Below are 18,411 nucleotides of genomic sequence, written 5' to 3' on the forward strand. Positions count from 1 at the left end.
ATCAGAAGTGATACATTTAAAAAAAAGTTGAAGTCTAATTATTTGTGTTAATTTTCTATCACACATTTTAAATTTTTCAAAAAAGGCTAGATATCACTTTAAAATGATTTTCTTATAAATATATAATATTTCACCAAAATTATGAAAATGTTAATTACATATGCTTCATTGGAGTGGAAAATCGAATCATTACACATAAATAAAATCATATGTTTAGATAAATACACAGTTTTTCCAAACATACTTGTTGCTTCAATGAAATCCTAACACTTTTGGCGGGAAAAGTTTAGCTAGTTTTTTAAACTTTATAACTCATCTATTGTTGTTCTTTTTATTAAATGACGACTTGCTGTACTAAAAATGGCTAAATTTGTTGATAATTATTTCTAATACAGACCATGTTAAAATGTGTGGATCAAATTTGATACAGTGGGTAAATAAGGTGCTTTTTCTTTTAAAAAGAAATCAAATCAATATTTTTCCTTATTAAATTACTTATTGTATCATAACTGATACTATTTATTTCATATTTTTAAAAAAAGATGCTGCAAAACTTGTTAACGAAATAAAAATTCAAAAAACTTTGAATTTTCTGTCTGTTTTTTAAAGTAGTGCGCTTCACAAAAAAAAGAAAAAAAAAATCCATTGTAGATCATATCTGCCCTGGAGAGAAAGGACCTGACTCAGACAACATGTTTTTCATTAATGGATTGAAATAGTTGAAACAGATCTTCTGGCTGTGGTACGTGTGCTTACTCACGCCCTTGAGAACAGATATTTCATGAGGATGAACTATGGGATCCTGAAGTCACATTCCTAAAAGATCAAATCCTGTCAGGAAACCACTTTTTTTTTAAATTATTTTAACCTTAAATGGTGATCAAGTTGGATTCCGCTGATAAGAGCTCCGTTTTGTCCCTGTTATTCTTGTCTGTTTGACCTTCTTGTTTGTTTAAAGTCCCTCAAATAAGAAGATGACTTCACATTGGTATTTACAGTAACTAATATCCCTGAGGATGTGACAAGTTTCCAAAAAAGGCAGCAAAGACAAACACTTGCTGCCCCGCTCCCTTTATCATCCACAGACACAGTGTTTGCTTTTCCTCGTGACACACGGGAGCCTGGAAACAGCCCTATCGGCAGGGCTTTTGTGAGCACACATTAGACCTCTCTACTGTGCAGGAGAAACCGGCCAGCTCATCATTCACTGACTGTCAACGTTGACAAAAACAGAGCAAAAAGGAGGACACACTCATGTCCACTGAGCTGAGTTAAAGGTTTTAATTGTTGCAGAACAAACCAAACACTTGTCTTTCCAGAAATGTTCAAATAAACAAGTCTGGAGAGATAGACGATGAAGTAAGTGTGGTTACATAAGGAATTGACTCCAATTTACTTTAATTTTCAAGATATTTAATCAGGAAACCAAAGTTCTGAAGCTTGTTTAGAGAATATCTGGGAGAATGTCTGTTGGGTTCTCTTGTAAACAGCTACAGCAGATGGTTGACAAACCCACCGCGGATTGTGTGACTTACAATCTGAGCAAACAACTATTAATGTAATGTGATAACAATAAGCCAAATCAGTGTTGCAGAGCAGATATCCTGTCATTTCCCGTTTTCTAAACCTGTTCAATTCCTTGCTGTGCTACAAGGATGCTGGAGCCTATCCCAGTAACTATTGGATGAAGGTGACATTCACCCTACAGTGAATTCAAATTTTAAAACAATTATTGGCTGTGGAGTTCTTATGTAATGAGGCTGTGTTGTGGTTTCGTCTCGGCAGGGACTATTGGTTCCAGAAGTCTTGTTGGAGAACTCAGAACGGAGCCCACCTCATCTACTTTTCATTACGGATGCCGCCATGTTGGAGCCAGACGACATCAATAAGCAGAAATGGATCCAAGTTGGTCTGAGGCATCATCTCTTTTTTCTTTCGCCAATCAGGAGTGAGCTTTCTGGAAGTCCACACCCCTATCAATTGAGAATGTGTCAATCAAAAGTTCTAAACATGAGGCTACATACTTTTATTAAGACATCTTTTTGGTCAGTTTATAATTTAAATAACTTGCAATAAAGAAAAATGTGAAAAAATTAATAATTTAGCACAGAAATGCTAAAAAAAAAAAGCTATCAGAGCAAGAATGGTTATTCTGACACATTTAAAAGACTGAGTTATTGCTGTTGATTTCTGTCAGGAATGGAAAAGACAAAAATGGCGACTGAACAGAACAGGACGGATAAGATGAGCAGGAAGAACTGAAGACCAGGCACTTAAATAGACTGAGGGCAATTAACTGAAATGAAGACAGCTGTGAATCATGACAAGCCTGATTTAGGGACAATGCAAAACGGAACACGACCAAACCCACAATATAACTGACTAAAAAGAACACAGTCCTCACAATTGTTCTATAGAGGTCTATGTCAGGGATGTCCACACCTTTAGCAGAGAGGGCCAGATTTGGTGAGGGCAAATCATTCAGCCCTATTTTAATAACATTAATAAACAAATAACATTTTATTTCAACAGCATACTTTTCATTTCACCATATAGAAAACAAATACATCTAAATGTGTTTTTTTCAAAATTACTGTCCATTTTACGCATCGTTTCCAAGCTAGTTTTTCATAGTTAGCGTGTCTTGTCTTGTATTGATCTCCTTGAAAACAGCCAGTCTCTTGGCATATTAGACCAACACAACCGTTCCGTTTTTTACTGAAAAGATATACCAATATCCACTTGTTCTGGAAGCGGTGACCCTCACTGTCAACTTTTCTTTACTATTTACAGATGAAATTTTAGAAATGAACTAGGAAGTGTTACAGCTCAAAACATAAATTAGCCAACCACAATCAAGAAACCGTAATTGTAGTTTTTAGAAAACTTTAGGGGCCAGATATGATTGATTTTATGATAGTAGCCAGTGGGCTGGTGGAAATTTGAATTCAGGCTGCATTTAGACCACAGGCCACACTTTGGACATGTCTGTTCTATGTGATTTTGGTTTCCAGCGGGTACTTGCAAATTATAATGCGAGGGGGGAGGGATTACTCCGTCCAGTTCTCATATACAGTCAATAATCATGTCTCAAAGATATCTTGTGGTGTGTTTTTCTGATCTAATGAGGTTAATATTGCAGGAAACATCAATTTTCCATCTTTTAAATACCCAAAATGTCCTTCTATTTAACTCACAGTTCTTGATGCATTACGCAAACACACTTTGCTCTTTTGTTTGTCGACCAATGAGGGTAAACCTTAGGATTTGCCAGCTTCTGACTCAGTACCTCCTCCCATCAGCCAACAATTAGAAACACCTTTGTTCATTAGTTTTCGTCTCCTCATGTCTGTTTATACAGCACCATTACCCCATGTACTGTGATATCACTGCTCCACATTTCAGTCAAATACAGTCAATCTGCGATAGTTATGTCAATTTTTGACAAGTCCTTTTTATAAAACATACTTTTCTCAGTCCATTTGCTGACGGCAGATAACCAATACCATCTTGATCCTGGTGGATCACATTCCATTTCAACCCAACAGAACAAAATTTGAACATAGTATTCATTCCAAAGGGTGATGAAGAGGGAATGTGGTTTGAGAGAAGACCAGGCAGGAAGAATGCTATTGGGGATAAGTAATAGGAAGTTACTCATGGAAAAAGAGTGGTATAGCCTCTATTTTGGGACGGATGATCAGCATTGGAAAGTTTCTAAAACTTGAATTGAATGAAAGTGACAGTGCGGCGCCAGGAGATCTAACTGTAACCACTGAACCTGGAAAATATGGGGAAACATCCACACTGTTCACATGGGAAAACATCAGTAGTGACTCACAGCTAAAACACCACATACAGTTCTAAAACCTTCTGCTCAAATAAACTAATAACATTTGATAAAAGACGCTGGAAACGTTTCACTGAGATAGAACTGTTTGATTTTAGAATTATGACAGAAATGTGGCTTTTGACAGAACTTTTCCAAACTTGGTTTGTTATATTATTAAAATCACTCCCTAAAATATGTTATTACAGGGACATTTTGAAGTAAATCTTGAATCTCACATTGAATCCGCATCCCTGCCACCCCAGATGGAACTCGCTAAATTGTCCCTGGATAGGGATGGCTCATGGTTGATGTTTTGGAGACAAATACGGGGAAGCAGATTAAATTTGATGTGTTGAGAGGGGCAACAGTGGTAAAAGCGGAGCTAAGGGTTGGAAGCTGTGACCAAAGATGAGGTTCATGGGTGTAGTGCAGAGAGACATGACCGTTGGTGTGAGAGAAGAGAACGCAGACTGGAGGATCAAATTGAGTAGAAGTCATCTTTTTTTTCTATCATAAGCCCAAAAAGTTTTTGTATCTACACTACTGATACTGATAATTACTGTAAAATTTGCCATGTGTAGTACACGGCGCCGTGGCTTAGTTGGTTAAAGCGCCTGTCTAGTAAACAGGAGATCCTGGGTTCGAATCCCAGCGGTGCCTTTTGTGCTTCACAATATTTTATTTGAACATGCAGATGTTATTCATGTCCAGAGGTATTTTTGAAAGTCACGTTATTAAATACACAAAATACATTTCTAATTCACTAATTTGGTTCTAACCAGGACTTTTGTGTCAGTTCAATCATGTTACAAATAAGACGATTTGCATCTTTATCGTGTTATTAAAGTTTAAGCAATCCTAAAGAAAGAAAAGAAAAAAAGAAAGTGTTAAACTTCAGTGGGTAAACTTAAAAATATGAGACATCCTTTGTCTGATATTGTACAGCCTTTTTAACAGCCTACTGCACAGAGCGACACCTGCTGTTCATGCATCGTAAGATCAATAAAAACACCAAAAGCCTTTATTTTGAAGGCCGAGCAAACCGGATATGAACAAATCAGTGCGAGGGGGCCTCGAGAACCCACCCACTCGTGCAAAAACAAATTATGTCCATACTGTGATGAATGAAATGTTTTGAGTAGATTGAGAAATCAAATTCAGGTTTCTGTGAATTCTTTCAGTAAAAAGTAACTAGAAATACAGTTATCTTTGTTATAACTGCGAAATTTATAACGTGTAGTTACTAAAAGGCAATGATAATGTAGATAGAAGACAGTAAACACAGTGATAATGGAACGATTGGGAGATTGAATCGTTTCACCACAGCGACACCTAGTGGCTAAAATGGCCCTAAAATTCTGAACTACTATTGGAATGTTTCACATGTTTTTAGGCTCTTTTTAAACCGTACAGATTGGAGAGATGCGGTAAGTTTGTTTTTCCTAGTAAAAAGATGTTTTGAAGTCAAATTATATCAACGTGGGAATGCAGAAACACTGTGTGAAGTAGAATGATGGTTGCAGATGAAAGACAAAAAGCACGATTAAAAAACGCTTAATTTGGGGGCTTGGTGGGGGGGCAGTTTTTATAGAGGACAAACAGAAAAAAATAATTTCATTAACCACATTGTTGCCTTTGATTGAACACATTTCTGCGAAGTATGGATTCTGGACAGCTGGTGACGTAATGGAACGCGAATGAAACTGGCAACAAGGATTCGAAACAGAAGTCCTATTAGAGGTTCGAAACGTTCCAGAACACGAGCTCAACCTTGAAATAGAATCTTTATTTTGCAGGATCGATAAAATAAAAAAAATAAAAATAAAAAAAAAGCTGAATTCGCTGCGAGCAGGGTTCGAACCTGCGCGGGAAGATCCCATTGGATTTCAAGTCCAACGCCTTAACCACTCGGCCATCGCAGCACACACATATAGTCTTTACACATACATTTTTAAAATGCATAACCTGTACTACACTGTACAGGATGTGTGCTACTCCATGTCGTCAGCGTGCTACCACATGTCGTGCAGACGTCATATATTTTTTAAGAGTGCCGTTACACTCGTATGATCTATTCTTTAAATAATTAACAATAAACTCCGTTCGATTTGTTCTTTTCGGTAATAATGCGAATTATCAAGTCAAACGTCGCTTTAATGCACTACACGACAATACACTAACAAAACTATGATTCACTGCGGTCTTTACGACGTAACAACAAACAAACCTATGCGTGAGAAGATAACATAAATCCAGGAGCAGGTAGTTTTCGTATCAAGAGGGCGCTCGAGCCACAGTCAGGTAAAAACGAACTTTTATTGCTTCTTTCTCCGTCGCGCGCGTGACTTTCTGTCGTCCGCTGAGGCCTCAGTAAAATAGCAGAAAACGGGGTAAATCTGCCCCCTGCAGGCCGTGAATGTAACCGCACCCCCATATTCAACTCATTCATTTGTTTACATTTAATGACAAAAACAGGTCAAGAAAAATAGTTTTTATACAATAAGTAGTTTCGGTTGAAGGCTAAACTGTAAGACAAGTTACTAAAAATAATTATAGAATAGTTTAATCAAGTTTAAAAGTAATAGTCTCCCTACTATATAAGTGCATTATTTATAATTTATATTGTTCAAGTACACACTGGTTATATCAACGTGTTAAAGTGTTAAATAAAGAAAGAAATCATGTGTACTACGCCACATCCAGGTCTTTTTCTGTAACTGTGTTTATTTTTTATCTTTATCCAATGCTTTTTCCTGTTGCAGATATGTTTATCTTTTTTACCCACACATAAGGACAACTTGTGATAAATATGGACACTCTGTTGCTATTTTATTGCATAACCATAAAAGCAATAAAAATGCTGTAAAGTGTTGCTCTGAGGTTAAAAAAAATGAAAAATCTTACTTTAATTGCAATGATTGGAAACTTCTTAAAGAACATCCATTTTATTCCATTAGTCCACTCATTTATGTTTTCTAGGAATCTGGTTCTATCCAATCACAGTGTTATCAACAGCAGATAATGTTGTCCAAAACAAGAGGGCGACAACAAGCCAGTTTGTTCAAGTAGGAAGGAGAAAGAAAACTGCTATCGCTTTCCAGAGATTGTTCTTTTTCTGAATTTAAATCATCAGTTTTCATATCTCCGATATTTCTTAGTCAAACTAAACAAAATAAAGATTAGTTTAAACAGAAACTATGCTTATTTTTTTTCTCCAAGAAGAAAAATGCTCTTAAATTAATATAGACATAAAAATCTAGAGTGCTAAGCATTTTATTGATCAACTAAACAGTCAATTTGCCAAAAATGTGGATAATTTTTGGTGCCAAATATGTACTCACAAACAAAAAAGTGATCCAATTGTTTTTTTTATTTGTTTATGAGTAAACTGTCTCCCATCTCAAAGTTCCAGAGATGGCCTGTTTGTGAGGAAGACTCAAAGAAACCAGGTATTTGCCAAGGTTTTATGTATTTAACCCTTAGTGAGGTAAAATGTAATCAGTTACAATGTTAAATGTTCACTAAAAACATCTCATTTTAAACCATTTAATGATCTTTTTCAGAAGAATTAACTCCTGCCGATTTGATCACATAAACAAATAAATGAGTTTTTCTCGCTTGGCGTTTCAGACTCTTAAGGTCACGTAGACACAGGTTGTTCCCACAGGTTTACAACGGCTTATAACTTACTTTAACCATTCAGAGTCGTAGTTCTTAGACGATGCCTGACAGAAGCCTGCAGAAATTGGAGGTTTAGTTCGGTTTCTTTAGCGATGTTTTGGTCATGTTTGGAGGTTTTGCTGTCAGTCACTTCAGGTTCATGTTGATAATAATCCACAGCTCTTTTTATTTATTTATTTTTGATTTCTTTTACTTCTCCTAAGACTATATTAAATATAAATACCTGGTTTTTAGTGTCATGGTCAATTGCCTTGTCTTCTTTTTGTTTCTCCATTGGTTCTGTTATTCATAGTTTTTTTTATTAAATGTTTAAGTCTCTGCCACCAAGTCCTCAGTCTCCTGCAGGAGACAGCATTTGGTCCGTAAGCCGGACTTTGGACATGCCCTTTTTTTAACTTTATTGCACATTTTTTCAATTTACAGAGATTCACACTCAATAATGCAATAAAGGGAAGACTTTGAACATGTCTGCTTTAGGGAAACAGTGTTTTGGACAAAGATTGTTTGTAACCATGAAGAGCGCTCACTCCTATCAACTGCAAAACCCCCCAAACCTTCAGACTATCAATGAAGAAAGAGAGGAATGCATTTATTCTGACACAATATTTATTCTGGTTAAACAAACTCACTTTGGGGTTGTAGATTTGGGAAACCTGGCTGACCATGCGCAGAAAAAGAAAAGTATTTATTAGGTGTGTTTTGATTTAAAGTATTCAGTTACTGCAGTGAAGAAGATTACTACATTTCATCAGTTGCACAGTTAAATGAGTAAAAATACATGGTGACGTTAGAAATGACAAATCTGCAACAGTATACTCAGATAAAAAAGTTAAATCAGTATTTTTCCTCCCTGGTTAGAATCGTGGATGATTGTTTTTAACCAAAACTGCACATTGAATTTTGGTTTAAAACATTTAAAAAAAAGCGATAAGATGGGAGGTAGATGGAAAAATGAACAAATTCCACGCACAATCAGCCAATACCAGACAAATGAAGAGCAGACAGCAACATAAAGACTCTAAATTGATAGAATTTGACAGGAAACCTTTTGCACTATTGATTTATAACATTTAATACTGCATCCATGGTGCTCACACTGGACGGTTGCTACCTGATACTAGTGCAAGTCTTCCTCCTACAACTGTAGGAGGAAGACTTGGTGAGAAATATCGAAGCGGTGGAAATCTTGTGAAACTTTTTTCTTTCTTGAGTATATTTGAGTCCCTGATGGGTCAAAGTTCAAACCTGTTACCCACACATTCTCACTTCCAACTGGTCACATATGGACTTATGGTTCGGGCCCCTCCGCGTCACTTTTTGACGTTCTGGGTATCCAAAAATTGACGTTTTTTTTTCTCGCTTTTTCTCCAAACTTGGGGCTGTGAACCAGTACTGGTCCAAAGGCCGCTTGGTACCGGGCCACAGACAGGTGAAAAATACATACGCTAATCAGGGGTTCCCGTGGACCGGTATCGGTGTGCCTGGTACCATGTCCTGAGGGTTGGGGACCCGTGCTTTAATGGGAACAGCTAGCACGTAAAAATTAAATTAAAAAAGAAAAACAGCGAGTTGGGGACACCCAAAACGTAAAAAAGTGATGCCATGAGTCATATGTCCATAACTGACGAGATGGGGGTGAGAATGTGTAGTAAACCAGGTCCAATTCTGACCCATCAGGGACTTGGATGAGGCTGAGAAAGTGAAAAGTCTGGAGAAAGATTCACCAGATTTTTGACTATTCACACCAAACCTCGTCCAGCTGTAGGAGGAGGACATGCGCTAGTTGAGTGTCCCTTAACTCGTTGTTTTTTGATGTGCTGGCGGTAACATTTTTTCATTCAAGTCCAAACTCAAATGCCATACGGTCTTTAACTCTGTTTCCACAATGTCTTAATAATTTTAACTTTTTTAATCTCATGTTTTAACTGTGTGTTGTTTTAAATTGCTAAGTGTCCTCAGTAGCACATAGAGGTGCTTATGCATTATTAAATGCATTATTATTATTTGCATATGCATTTTTTCCATCTGTGACCCGCTATCAAGCGGCCCTTGGACCGGTACCGTTTTGTCCTTTTTCAGTTGCACTCTGTATTCCTTCCCACCTCAATCATTTCTGCATTATTTAATCAAAGATCTGAATTAGTGGGCGAGTCATTGATGAGCAAATGTCCAGTGCAGTACAGCAGACATTTGCCATTGAACCCAACCACACCCTAGAGAGCTTCCAGAAATAACAGAGTGCATCATGAAGGTCAGTACAAAGGTTTGGAGAAACTCCCTCAGTATCTTTATGAGAGGAGGACACGCCCCCTCACACGTAGCTAACTCATATTGAGGATGGGATGGTTTATGATTCAAATCTGCTCAGCACCTGAAGGTCACCTGGGTTTAACGCTTATCTGTTATCTTCATTTAACAAGATGCTTCACAGGGTAAAAAACAGAACAGCGTGTTTCATACAGTAATTGCCCTATTCTGAACGCAGACCAAAATAAGTGCTGACTTCACTGAAGTGCCCTAAAGAGAGGACTTTTCCCGGCCCCATGCAGCCTGTCCTATTTGATTCAGAATGATTTGAAAGATACAGAATCATGACGGAGAGGTTCTCCGCCCAGCTGTACCTACAGTTGTTTTCTCAAGGCAAACCCTTTTGGCATTTTTATGAGCTGTCAAACCCTCTAACAGCCTTTAAGTCCAGAAGGATTGAGCCCAAAGTTTCCTTAAGCAGGTGCATGATCAGCGAAGGTCACTCTTTTTATTTGTGTTGACTCACAACCTTCTGTCTACCCCAGAAGTGTTTCTGTTTTCGTGCCCAGGAAAGCTGATACGGCTCGGTTTCACAGAAGCCAGATAATGAAGGTTGTTGACTCATCCCACAAGTCAAGGCCCGGGGGCCAGATCCGGCCCTCCAGATAATTTTATTTCATTGTTATTAATGGCCTGATGTTATCCTACACTTATTTCTGAATTTCACAAAATTTATTTTTACGAAGGGTAAAATATTGAAAGTTATTTAAGGTTTGAGTTGATTTATTCTGAAATAATATTCCTGCATTTTTATTATCCACAAGTACGTTAAAAAGTTACGGTTTTAAAAATTGGCATTCTGCTAGATTGTTGGACTATTTTGGCATTTACTAAGATGTTTAGGCTATTTTGGAGTTTAGCTATTTTTTCAGCTACATGCTAGCTGTTTTGGCTATTTTTTTTAACTTTTTATTCTGTTTTGGAGTTATGGTACTATTTACATGTCAGTTGTTTTGATCAGTTTTAATTTAGACCCTTTTTCAGTTTTTTTAGGCTGTTTTGAAGTTTAGCTATTTTTCAGCTTCTTGCTAGCTGTTTTGGCGTATCTCCGTTGACTGGGCCTAGCTGACTGCAATCATCCCATCCCTTCAGGCCACTATAAAGGATGCGTCCTCTCCATCATTCACCACCAGTTTGTTACCTTCACCTTGACCCTGTTGTTTTCTAGTTCACGTAGTTCCTGTCTCTTGTCTGCCCAGCCACTCACCACTAGCACTCCTGTTTCCAGGATTATCGTCGTCATCATCATCATCGTCACCCCCTCATCATGTGAGCCGACCTGGGTCCAACACTCCACCACTGCAGTCCGGATTACACAGGAACCCTGGCTCCAGCCACACCACGTTCCCACACCACTCACCTCTGGATTCTGATTCCTGCGCAGAAACTCCGCTCCTCTTTGAGTCACTAGACATCCACCGGACAATTAAAAGTTATTCCTCCCTCATCCTGCATTCCTTGATCCTTCCGGGTTAAAGCTTCTAGGTCTGCTACGCCTTACCATGAAACCCGTAATGCTTCCACCTCCATGCTTGACAGTGGGGAGTGGGGATGGTGTTCTTGGGCAGCACTTCTCTTCCTCCAAACACGACCGGTTGAGTTGATGCCAAAGATCTCCATGTTGGTCTCATCTATCCATAGCACCGTCTCCCAATCACTCTCTGAACCATGAAGGTGTTTGTTGGTAAACTTCATACAGGTCTGCACGTGTGTCTTCTTAAGCGGGGGGACTTCTCAAGATAAACCATTGGGGCGTAAAGTCTTACCAATAGTTTTCTTGGTGACGGTGGTTCCAGCTGCTTTGATATAATCAACTATCCCTTGCTGTGTTGTTTTAGGATGATTTCTCACTAGAAACCCACCATGTCAGATCCGGTTTGGACCTACTGGTGGATTGATGTTCATGGTCTTGTGTTTTGGCTCCAACAGTTGTTATCTTAACCCCCAGCATGTTGCTGATGGTTTGGTAGTCCATTCCGGTCTTGTGCCGGAGATGTTGGAGAGTTTAGAGACTAATGGACGGATTCTGTGGACAGTGTCTTTTCTACAGGTGATTAAAAAAGACACAAATCTATTAACGAGGGACTCATGGGACTGTTCCCTTCACACGTGGGTGTGGCTCTGCAGCACAGATCTGATGGACCTTTTGCTCTCCAATCTCAGGACGTCTATTCTCCTTCTGTACCAAGTGTTTGTGTTTCAAAGCTCATGATGAATGAATTGATTTGTTTTATTCTGTTTATTTTTTTTTAACATATTTTAATTCTATGACATGTCTTGGGTCTTGGGCATGTGTAACTTTTGAGTCTTGACCAGGACTCCCTTTGAAAAGAGATCAGTGGATCTCAGTGGAATGTTTTTCTAGTTAAATAATGGTTTAATATATAAAAAGTTCCAAAAGATGTCTTCAATTCAGGTGACAGGTTAATTCAGAGAGTCTAATAAAATCTTACTGTGCACCAAAAACTCTTAATGGTTAATAGAGGATCAAATACTTATTTCTCTCAATGAAATGCAAATACATTTATATTAGTAGATTTTTTTTGTTTTCTTTTGGCAACTTTCTATGTCTCAAAAAAACCTACCATTAGGATGACAGAATACAAACTCAGCAAGAGGTCAAATGTTTATTTCCTTCTCAAAGTTGACAAAAGTCAAAGGCCAGAGTAGAGACTTGCACTAATGACTCAGCTGTTGAGTAATACTGTACGCGTTGCTGTGAAAGCGTATGCATGGATTGGGGCAATTATGGAAATATTGATGTTTTCCAGGTTACCATGGAGACCTACTGTCCTTTTAGGTCGTAAAGCAAATATCTGAACCTGTTTTTTTTTTTTTTTTGAGGATCGTCTTATGTCTAGAACCATGAAATACAAGGACCAGAACAGAAAACGCATATTACGTTTTTACGATTTTGTATGAACTAAGCAGTGAATGGCTTTAAAGAAGACGATTAACTCTGGTGATGCTTTCGTTTGATGAAAACTAAGCTATAAAAACAGGTTCAGGTCATTGTATGTGACTAAATCTCAGTTTCTGGTGAATTATTCCCAGCCATGTGGTAAACCTTTGCTTATTTCTGTCAGTAAAGGTACTGTAAACTCGGTGACTTCCTTCCTTCCTTCTCCACCTCTATGCACTTTGCATGTGACTCAGGAGTGGAACTGCTGAAATAAAGCTGTAGCTAGTGGCATAATAATTTGTCAATAACCATATTTTCAATTCCACAAAGAGCACTGCAGGTCTTACATAGAAAATACAGATGATACTACTGCAGTTGTCGATGTTTTTCGCTGGTTTTCTCACCAATTTATTGAAATCCAAACAAGTTAAAGTGACCATTGGAGATGATGATCAGTGAGTAGAAACCAAACAAAAAAATAGAAAAAAGCAACATCACAGAGCAGACAGGACTGTTTGTCTGCCTCACTGATAAAGCTGGGTGGGTGGGACCCTGTTTCTCTGCAGGTTTCATAACTGGCCTGAGCCTTCAAAGAAAGCAACATTTCCTTGCATGCAACTGGATGATTCACTTAAGCGTCCCATAAAGCAATAAAACATGTGAACTACCACTAAAAATGAATACACATTGTAAAGGTCTTCTGGTTATCTTACAATAGCATTTGTTTTATCAAAAAATGAATAAAAAGTTTTTTAAAAAGAAAAGAAAATTATTCAAATTGCTTTAACAGTGTAATCGTACCAACTTTTAAATACAGTTGTACTTTGCATTCAGTAAAGTTTATCCCAAATGAATGACTCAATGCACTTAGCAAAAATTCTGATTTTTTTTTTTAAATCTCCATAGCTTTTGATTGGCCAACAGGGTTCCTAAAAGTTTCTTCATATTTAATGTAAGACTTTTTAAGCTTTTTAGGAGCTTTTTAAGGTCAAACATGTCAAAAATTAAGACCAATTTCACAATCTATATCCAATCTTATTCATATGTTCCCAATACCTGATCAAAACTGTAGCTTTTTATCTTTTTTGTGGTCTGTGCCATCATGCTTTAGAGCGCTTTTTTTACTCCTTCTTTTCAAAACCGACAGTGGCCATTCAGCGTATTGGTGCATAACAGCTAGTTTTCCCAATGTTTACATACATCATTTGATCAATGTAATCTTAGTGTATGTATTTTTGTTTCTTTTTACCTGAAATGTGAAACGGAAAAGTTTCTAGCAGCTCAATTTTTAAGGCTCAGATATCAAAGTTCAAGACTTTTTAAGGTATTATTTCCAAATTCATAAATTCAATGCTTTTAAGATTTTTTAAGAACCTGTGTGAATCCTGGGCCAATCAAAGACGATTTTGAACACAAGCTGGACCCATGCGAGCAGGATGCAGAATGCTAGCTACATTGTCTACACACATCTTAATTACTTCCAAGGTTAAATTTAGTTGTTTTAAGGGGTATTGTGACGGGGTAAAAACAGGAATGGGTGCAAAGTAGGGCTGCCACGATTAGTCGACTAATCGACTATTAAAATAATCGATGACTAATTTAATAGTCGATTAGTCGTTACTTTTTATTAAATGGAGTCTGTGTAGTAAAGTTGAAAGTTATAATGGTGTTATGCTAGCTTATTGGACTATTTTGGCATTTATTAAGGTTTTTTAGGCTATTTTGGAGTTTTTATTTCAATTACATGCTAGCTGTCTTTGCTAACTTAGGCTTTTTTTAGGCTAATTTGGCCTTTAACTCATATTTTAGTTGGCTATCAGCATCTTCAGCCATCGTCACTAGCATCTTTTGCGGCCAAATTCAGCTTACATTTCATCTATAATGATGCTAGTGTGAATATATATATATATATATATAGTTTTTAGTTAGTTTAAAGTGAATGATGGTTAAGATTTGTGTTTTACATCAACTTTGTGCATGATCCGATTAGTCGACTAATCAGAAAAAATAATCGGTGATTAGTCGACTATTGAAATAATCGTTTGTGGCAGCCCTAGTGCAAAGTGCGGCTATTACGCTACGTATTTTCAGCAGTTTTCAAAACAATTGAGGACAAGAAAAAAGTTCAGCTCTGGCTGGATATATTTTAGAAATTACGTGTGAAAAGTCACTTCCTTATAAATCTTTTTTACAGTTTCCAATTCATTTAATCCTTCTTAACTTTGATTTGATTACTTCCTTTAGACACTGTTAAGAGTTAAAGCAAAGGAGAGCAACGTCAGAATATAATGCAACAGTATTTAATCTTACTTTAATGTAAGACACACTGAATTTATCTTAATTTTGCTCTGTTTTAGTGACTTTGTGAACACACAGAAATTAAGTAACTTTAATTGGACAAAAAATATCTTCTGCAGCTCTACATATACGGGAAAGCTAGCATTAGCATAAGTCAGAGGAATAAAAATTACTTTCATAATCAAACAAAGAGCATTCAATAAAGCCTCGAGTATTAGAAATTCAACCTTGTGAACTCGTGTTTAATCAGAATGAGACCTGTGTGGAAGAGAGCTTAGAGCTTTGGGACGGGGAACCACACGAGCAGACTCAAGATATAAAGGAGATATGTGGCCATCTCTTTTTAACTCTTTAACACAGCAGTTCCAGTATTTATGATCTTTGATTTACTGTAACTTTTTAACCGTATGTTAAAGATTTTGTGTTTAAGGGGACGCCACAGGTGTTAAAAGGTTAAAGTTGGAAAGCATGTTCAATGTACCAAACAAACACAGAAGGGGCAGCAAAGCCTCAATAAAACACTTTTCTGTATTTATTCGTTAGCAAAGCGACCAGCATGTTTAAAATATCTGCAGCAGAAACTCTCAGCTCTCAGCTCCGCCTCCATCCAGCCGGACGTTACATTATGTTACCATTATGATTTGTTCCTGAACTATAGTTTTCTTTTTATGAGTAAAACGTTAAAGTATAACGAGAAATAGCATTTTTTCATGAGTAATTTTGTTTTTTACTTTGGACAAAACCCCTTAGCAACACAGGATAATCTGTTGATGCAGGAGAAGTTAACATTAAAAGGTAAAAATGCAATTTTTTTTTCTGCCTATACATTACCGTATTTTCTGGACTATAAGCCGCATCTGCCCAATTTAAGAAAAAGAAGAAAAAAAACGAAATACAAGCCGCACCAGACTATAAGCCGCAGATATCCATGTTGAAAATTTTGATATTTACTGCATGTAGAGAGCAATTTTGTATCTACCTGCTGTCTTCAGCGTCTCAGCATAGATTAATTGATGCTATGCTTGTGTAGAGCAGTGAGGTTTCCTTTCCTAGATAGCAAGCTCCATGGCCTTCTACTTAAAATGTTTACCACACAAACTTCTTTGTGGGATTTCCATGATGAAGAAGCGAGGATTTGAAAATTATTACCAGTTAGTAATGTGTCATGAGTGTTCTATCTGCTAAAGAAAAAGTAAAGTTGGCTATTTTGATTTACATAGATTTTTTTGTCTCTAGTTTTTGATTCTATTTCGGGTTAGAGCTCCTCTAACAGTGGAGGAAAAATCCACAGAATAGCCGCACCTTTGTATAAGCCGCATGGTTCAAAGCCTAGGAAAAAAGTAGCGGCTTATAGTCCAGAAAATACGGTAAGTCTACTTTGGTGAAAACGGTTTTGCAGCATTAAATATGTGCTTCAGTTGTTCGGTTATGGCGGCCACGTAGGGAGACATGTTTACGCTGCTCTGCAAAGGTTTTAACTAAATATAAGGAAAACTTCTGTTCACATATATCCATGCATGGATATTTGAAGATATAATGCCAAACTTGACAAAAGCACCAAAAAAGAAGGGCAAAATATCCAAACAATCAAAACTGTTTGACTACAATCTCCGTGGCGAGGGAGCTAAAAGCAAGAGTATGGCAACGTCGGACGGTGAGAAGGAGCCGGAGGGTAGCAAAGCTGACCAGATTCTAGCTGCGCTGAGCTCAATGAAAGAGGACTTCACCTCAAGGTTTGACAGCGCGATGGTAACATTGCAAGAAATGAAAAAAGAGATGAACGACTGCAACGAGCGTGTACGCGGGCGGAGGAGCGGATTTCTACAGCCGAAGATGAGCTAGTTAGCTTACAAGCTAAAGTGAACACTCTGCAGTCTCAGAACAAGGTGATGGAGACTAAACTTCTGGATTTAGAAACCAGGTCTCGCTTAAACAATCTGAGACTGGTCAATCTGCCCGAAGGCGTCGAGGGAGAAGATACATGCGCCTTTCTGGAGAAATGGATACCCGAAGTGCTGAAGAGCGAGGCGTTGCGATCCTCTGTGGTTCTGGAAAGAGCGCACAGAATTGGACCGAGAAATGACAACACATCCCGCCCCAGAACCATCATAATGCGGTTCTGCAACTACAAGGATAAATAGGCAGTTCTTCGAGCAATGCGAGACAAGAGGGACATCTGTTATAAAGACAGACAGGTCCGTTTTTATCCAGACTTAGCTGCCGGCGTGCACCAGCTAAGGAAAAAATTCAATCCAGTCCGCGAAGAATTAAGAAAGCTGGGTATTCACCACGGAGTGGCTCATTCCACAACCCTGCTGGTAACATATGAGAAAAAGACTCACGCTTTCAAGACACCTGCTGAGGCTAATGTGTTCCCCAAGAAAATCCAGGATGGCCCAGGAAGTCATCATCACAAGCACTAATTATGACTCTACTATAAATCAGACATTAAGTAACGAAGGTGCTTTTTTTTTCTTTCTTTTCTTTGTTTGTTTTAAGACAAAGTGTGTTTTTGATTACTAGAGCGTTACAGGTATGTTTGTGTTATAAGTGCATTATTTAAAAGACAATATTTTTTCTAAAATGACAGCATATGTCAGCCAGGTATGGAAATAGACACCTTGAAGTTTTTTTATCAAAAATTAACAGGAGTGAAAGGGTTTCTATTTTGCAGTCGCGGCAACACTTTCTAGATTAGGATTAGGGAGTGGTTGACTGATCCTCACCAGGTGTGGATCAGTTTTTGGCAATAACGGGAGACGAACTATGGGGGGGGGGCACCCTCGGGCACCCTCAGTGTGGGGGAGGGGAGGAAGAGGTGTTCATGTTTAATAGTTTTGATGCATGTTCTAGCATCATGTAGTGTTGTGCCTTGGAGTGAGAATCGTCTCATACCACCAAGCAATTTGACCAACTCTTTGTTAAGACACGCCTCAGGGAGTTGCTCTTAATTTTGTTTCATTGAACTGCAGAGGTCTGTAGCGAAGGTCTGCAGCGATTAAAAAAGACAAAACAGGTTATGAATAAGCTACAGGAAATGGACTCCAAAATTGTATTTTTACAGGAAATTCATCTTCCTAATGAAGATAACTTAAGAGTGAGGAGGAGATGGAGGGGTAAAGTGTATTCAGCCCCATTTACATCTCAAGCCAGAGGAGTTATGACATTAATACACGAATCAGTCCCTCTGCAAATTAAAAACGTTATTAAAGATAAACAAGGAAGGTATCTAACACTGCAAGGCTCCTTACTGTCAGAAACATTAAACCTAACAAATGTACACGGGCCCAATATGGATGACAGCAATGTTTTAAGGTTCTGTTTCTTACTCTAGCTACTCTCCCAGGATCTCATGTGATAGCAGGAGATTTTAATTGTACTCTGGACCCCA

General features: G+C 37.9%; 1 protein-coding gene and 2 non-coding genes across 4 annotated transcripts in view; 1 reads left to right on the plus strand and 2 right to left on the minus strand.

Annotated features, from left to right (window-relative positions):
* Positions 1 to 18,411, minus strand: part of serpine1 (serpin peptidase inhibitor, clade E (nexin, plasminogen activator inhibitor type 1), member 1) — a 66,727-nt gene that overhangs the window by 10,847 nt on the left and 37,469 nt on the right. The window lies entirely within an intron of this gene.
* On the plus strand, positions 4,419 to 4,492 carry trnat-agu. Its single transcript has one exon. It is a non-coding gene; the product is annotated as a tRNA-Thr (tRNA).
* On the minus strand, positions 5,673 to 5,754 carry trnas-uga. Its single transcript has one exon. It is a non-coding gene; the product is annotated as a tRNA-Ser (tRNA).

Source organism: Oryzias melastigma, linkage group LG18, assembly GCF_002922805.2.
Source record: "Oryzias melastigma strain HK-1 linkage group LG18, ASM292280v2, whole genome shotgun sequence".
NCBI lineage: Eukaryota > Metazoa > Chordata > Actinopteri > Beloniformes > Adrianichthyidae > Oryzias > Oryzias melastigma.